This window comes from Oncorhynchus mykiss, chromosome 26 (genome assembly GCF_057628025.1).
Source record: "Oncorhynchus mykiss isolate SJ-2025 chromosome 26, ASM5762802v1, whole genome shotgun sequence".
NCBI lineage: Eukaryota > Metazoa > Chordata > Actinopteri > Salmoniformes > Salmonidae > Oncorhynchus > Oncorhynchus mykiss.
In genome coordinates this window covers 23317374-23323687 of record NC_143047.1, presented here as the reverse complement: position 1 = coordinate 23323687, position 6314 = coordinate 23317374, and positions in this window count along the sequence as shown.

The following is a 6314-nucleotide window of genomic DNA, read 5'->3' as shown; positions in this document are numbered from 1 at the left end:
TGGATTGACAGCCTCAGCCAGTCTGGGCATTCATCCTGTGTGATGTGTGGTCAAGGCAGTGTGAAGAGAGCATCATTAAAATCAGTTTATGTATTTATTCAGGTGTCTAGGTACATTGGAAGAGCACAGTCTGGTAATGGGGTTTCTTTGATAAGTACACCAGCTCACTGTCCGTGCCAGGCTGTTTGGGGGCCAAGGAAGCTGCAGAGGAAGGTTGGTAGCGAGTACTGAGGCTAAATGTGTGTGTGTGTGTGTGTGTGTGTGTGTGTGTGTGTGTGTGTGTGTGTGTGTGTGTGTGTGTGTGTGTGTGTGTGTGTGTGTGTGTGTGTGTGTGTGTGTGTATGAGTGTGTATGAGTGTGTGTGTGAGAAAGAGAGCTAGATAACGTCCGGTTGCAGTGTGACTAATTTCATATCATGTAAGACCTAGCAGTTCTGCAGTGTCTGAGTCACCATGCAGTGACAAACAGAGAGAGGGGGGGGGGAGGGGATGAACAGGGAATGGACATAATCAGAGAAATACAGCGACAGTGGTCATACGTTATCATATTATATCAATCTGACTCATTTTGACATTCATCTTGACCCTTTTCTGATTCTGTCCCCCACTCAATACATTATGCTCTGACACCTTCTTTATCAAGCAAACTCTGTGCTGATTTCTATAGTTCTGTCTTGGTGCCGAGACAATATATTGTGGAGTTTTCCTGCACATGTCTTTGTCTATTGGAGAATCAGACTGCACTTATTTCTCTCTTCAGTAAATGTCAAGGCACTGTGTCTCATGTGCCTCCCCTTGTATGTGTTAATTTTCTATGGTTTGTTCCCTCTCACTCATCACAAGGTGTCTGCGCTCACACCTTCCACTCTTAAAGGGACAGCACGCCCCAGCAGTGAACACCATGCTCATTAAAGCAGGACAGAGAAATAGGAAAGCGAACGAGAGATGAAAGAGAGTTGAAAACCGAGGAAGGAGGAAGAGAGACAAACAAAATTGAATATAAATCCAGAAGAAATGAAGGAACATAGATCAGGAAGCTCACTGAATCGCCCAGTGAAAATTTAAAAGCACCGAAACGCTCACATTAGAAATGCAAGAAAGATGGAATTATGAAGCTGAAAAGACAGAAGACAATTAAAATTATTTGGCAGCACATAGTGTATCTGCCAGGAGGAAAGAGCTAGCCATCCATCTGGTTATCCGAGTGGCTGTAACATTGATAGGGTTTAGATGATAGGCCAATTGGTGTGTGTGTGTGTAATCTTACAATGAGTGAAATGACAGGGTTGTTGAATCTCCCATTCACTGTGTTAAACTATGAATTACAGGGTCAGTGATGTGACGAATGAGCAGTGTTCAAAGGAGGACCACCTGCACTTACAGAGACATACACACATTGGAAATCATCACTCAGTCAAGTTTGTGGATACAATATCAGACAGTATAATATAACCATTCAGTCCCTAAGTACAACATTGTGCTCCATCTTAACACTGAACAAGATGGGAGACTGTGATACTGTCACTCCTGTGTTGTCCTCTTCCTTCTCTGAGATCCCTCCATCTGATGTGTCACCTCACTGTGACTTATGAAATCCGATAGAGAGGTGTGGTGACAACATGAAATCAATAAAGCATAGAGGGAGAAAGTGGAGGAAGGGACTAGGGTAGGCGGAGGGGACCAGGGACAGGGAGGAGGGCAATGTTTGTGAGTTTGGGTGGTTGTGTTGGTTGGTTGATAAGTGAAAACATTTGTTTGAAAGGAAGAAAAGATCATTCTATGTGGCCCTGTAAAACTGGTTGACTTAAAATGCTGGTGATGTGTAACACAAGTCACAGACAGTCTTGTTTTGTGTTTGTCATTGTAAAATACGGCAGTTTTGTAAAATGTCTATAACATTGTGATGCTTTCTTCATTTCATAACAAATATCCTTAAAGTATCTGAGGTTATTGAAGACCTTTTGTGGATAGAGTGAGTTACAGTGGGGGCAGATGTTTGTGATTGAATCCAATATGCAAGCTTTCCCCATGTATTGTTATTAGAAAGCCTCCTAAAGCCTCCTCCAGCCACTCCTCTCACTTTTTAATGAGATTTGCAGTGTGCCTGCCTGTGTTACCCCACTGCGCTGCCATCGGTGACAGCCAAGAGGACAAAGGGAGGCCTAATGCTTGGGGTTCAGGAGAGCCCCCCCTACCCTTGCGACCCTCCACCCCTCCCTACCTCCCATCTGGTGAAGAGCTACTGAGAGGCTGAGAGGCATGCAGGGCTGAATGAGAAACTCTTGGCAGTAGACCCCCCCATACACACGTGCCTAAGCTCCATTAATTGAAACCCCCCTTCCTGTGTCTCACTCTTTCTACTCCGTCTACTTCTCCTATCATTCTCCATCCCCTACACACATCTGTTTTTTCCCTTCCATTCCTCAGTTGGCATTTTTTGGCAGGTTTGTGACCGTGGAGCTGTCCAGTGCTGAAACAGATCATTATGCTATCTCCATCACTCAGAGACTTTGGTGCTGGTGCTTTTCTGACATGCATTGGTTGTACGTGCAGGTTTTTGGCTTCTATCCCATCTTCTGTAACATGCTACCAATGGTCAATCCCTTGACATGAATAATGCAATAATGCAATTTCCCTTTTATAGATTTTCAATGCTTTTCAGATGTTATCGTAGAAAACCCTTTTCAGTTTCTAAACATGTGATGCATCCTCTCCTTTTTATTTAGTGGTACATTTTTATGTGATTCTATTTATAGGTCAGGATCATCTCTCACATGGAAAAACATCCCCAAACCCATATTCCCAAAACCGCTGTGTCTCATTCTGAAAAATGAATGCTTCTAATGCCGAACCAATGTCCTTGATTCCTCTTATGAGAATATAGTACGAAATATTCATATTCATTCTCACTTTTACCTTTCCTCTTGAAAAACGTTTCCCTTATATGTTCTCTTCTATCCTGTAAACATCTCCTTTGATGCTACTCTAGATGCAGGCTGCACTACAAACACTGGCATATCCTTTGAAGATTGCATTCACTGACATTCTGAAAACAGTACGAGAGACAGTATTGTGTGCAACAATATTGCTAATGGAAAACTACGTACAGAGGTCAGTTCTTTGAGCAGAGAGAGGAGAGCACCTGTCCATTTGTCTGTGTGTGTGTGTGCGTGTGCGTGTGTGCGTGTGTGTGTGTGTGTGTGTGTTTGTTTATATGCTTGTGCTTGTGTAGGCAGGTCTTGTAGAGTGTGATCTGAGAGGAAGCCAGATGAAGTGGAAAACTACGTACAGAGGTCAGTTCTTCAAGCAGAGAGAGGAGAGTACCTGTCCATTTGTCTGCGTGTGTGTGTGTGTGTGTGTGTGTGTGTGTGTGTGTGTGTGTGTGTGTGTGTGTGTGTGTGTGTGTGTGTGTGTGTGTGTGTTTGTTTATATGCTTGTGCTTGTGTAGGCAGGTCTTGTAGAGTGTGATCTGAGAGGAAGCCAGATGAAGTGGAGTGTGTGTGTCTTCAGCCCTCTAACCATTATCGTGCCACACCCCAGAGATTTTCCAGCGGCTTCATACCTGTGATGCACATCTCATATCTCACACAGACGAGGGGGGGACAACACCTACCAGCTGGGGTGATGCAATTCAGCATCACGTGCCAATCCCCTCCACTCTCTATCACATTGCCAGAGCCAGAGGCGGGCTCTCACCCAGCCAATCCAGGCCTCTCCCCTGCCAAATACACATCCTGCCTTAGTATGATCATTCATGTAACAATGTGAAACGTCCCATGGCTTTTCATGACTGAAGATGGCTGGGGAGAGGAGATGCGATATGAGAGTGGAATCATATTTTTCATCCAGGTATGCCAGAGGTAACCGGGACATTACACTAATAAGATTCTACATTCTATTGTTCCAGTCTGGAATCCAAACAACAGAGTTCATTCAATAAAAAATCAGTCGGTAGCTTCGTTTGTTATTGCACAAATGTAATGAAACCTCCAAATTATAGATGAGATCTGTAGCAGTGGTTTATTAGAGAGGGGGTTGGGCTGTGTGGGTTGTACTGTTCATTGCGCTTTACAAACGACAGTTCATTCATTCATTCAGTGTTTATGCACAGAGATGCTGAAATGCACGATAGGTGTGCTTCACATTATCGTCTCTGGGGGTGTTGTGTCCTCGGACAATGATTTCAGTAGCTCCTCCGTGTATCATGGAGGCTGTATGTGGAGAACAGGGTGTTATTTATATAGCCCAGAGGGTCTCATGGGCCCCAGTGCGTGCCCCAGTCATCAAAGAGTGATTTTGGCTTCCCAAAGCCTCCCCTCATGGTCCCCCGGGGCCCCTATATCACCTGTCCCCCAGCCACAGATGAGCAGTCATCTTTAAACCACTGAGCATACGGACATACACTCTCTTATGTAGCTACACCCTCTGATATGCACTAACACCACACATATATGTAAATTCACACACCACGTACACACACACACATACACACACACACACACAGACAACTGAGCATATGGACATACACTCTCTTATGTAGCTATACCCTCTGATATGCACTAACACCACACATACATGTAAATATACACACCACGTACACACACACACACTCACTCACACAGACACTTCCATTTTGCTCTCTTGCCTTAATAATCATATAGGACAGAGTAGGGACAGACAGTTTAGTTATAATAGATGGGTTGATGGTCACACAGAGGGTTATGGGTCAGTTCCCCTGTTTGCTATGAGATGAGAACCGTGACCATTCTGGCTGGTTGGCTGGGAGAAAACATAATTTAAGGGGCTGGCTGGTGACACGTGTATCGAGCCTGTCAAATTAACGAAAGCAATGGGCTGAGCCAGGACATGGCTCATGGTGTAATTGTAGGGTGTCTGTGTCTACACGCTCCCTCCCCCTTGATTGTTTATCCTCTGCTGATCCAGAAGGTGCCATCAATCAGCAAAGGAGCTTCCCCTCCATGGCTTCTGCAAACATCCTGCTGTTTAGCAGAGAAACCAGGAAATACGCCTCACAGAGGCACCAAAAAACAGACGTCACAAGTGTAGAGAAAACTCTCTAGTCCTGTCCCTGTGTACTGGTACCTTTCATCGGGTGTTAAATGCTATTGAGCTGCAGCTGAAGATATATTTGATTTAAAGGGGGCAGTTTGGTTTTCTCCAGGGCACCAGTCATCACTTGACAATACTACGGATTGACAGTAGGCCAATTTTGTTAATGTATTTTTTTATTTTTATTATTACCTTTTTCTCCCCAATTTTGATCTTGTCTCATCGCTGCAACTCCCCAACCGGCTCTGGATGTGAAGGTCGAGTCATGCGTCCTCCGAAATATGACCCGCCAAACCGCGCTTCTTAACACCTGCCCATTTAACCCGGAAGCCAGCCGCACCAATGTGTCAGAGCAAACACCATTCAACTGATGACTAAGGTCAGCCTGCAGGCGTCCGGCCCGCCACAAGGAGTCACAAGAGCGCGATGAGCCAAGTAAAGCCCCCCTGGCCAAACCCTCCCCTAACCCGGACAAAGCTGGGCCAATTGAGCACCGCCCTATGGGACTCCCGATCACGGCCGGTTGTGATACAGCCCGGGATTGAACCCGGGTTTGTGATGCAAGGCCTTAGACCGCTGCTCCACTCAGGAGGCCCAGGCCTATTCTATTTGGAATTAGTTGATTTAATAAATGGAAACAAAGCCAGGACAATAGCGGAATGCTAACACATAGCTTTACCTTTGTAGGGTTTAGGGGAAGGGACATGTAATGAATTAATCACAGTTAATGAAGTTGAATTGGGAGTTACTCATCTCTTCAGTTGTAAATTAGTTGGCAAGTAGAAGGTAGCTAATTCAATTGGCATGACAGGGTGACAGGATTCTCTGTTAATGCACAGACACATGCTGAGACACGGGGAAGTCTAACAGAGACTGCAACCTTTCAGTTTCTGTCAAAATGTATTTGAATTGAAGGTCATCTTTTTACTGACTGTTGGTATCAATTAGCAGTGAACGCAAGAAGAGAAGCCCTTAACAATTCATCTGTGCCTTCTAAGCAACCACTCTTAGCAATCATGCTGGTCTTCACATCAACCATTTAACAATCACTCAATCTATCGATTTAACAATCTGTAAAAAACATATAAACTCTGTGTACCAGTTTAGTGCTGAATGTCGCGAATATGAGGAAATATTTCCTGGACCTGTTTCATAAAGAGTGTTGTGGGTCTCTCACCATGAGGGGGGCTTTAGTCCCAAGGGTCAATCTGAATCGAGCAGTTCTTCCAAATAGCCCTATAAGTG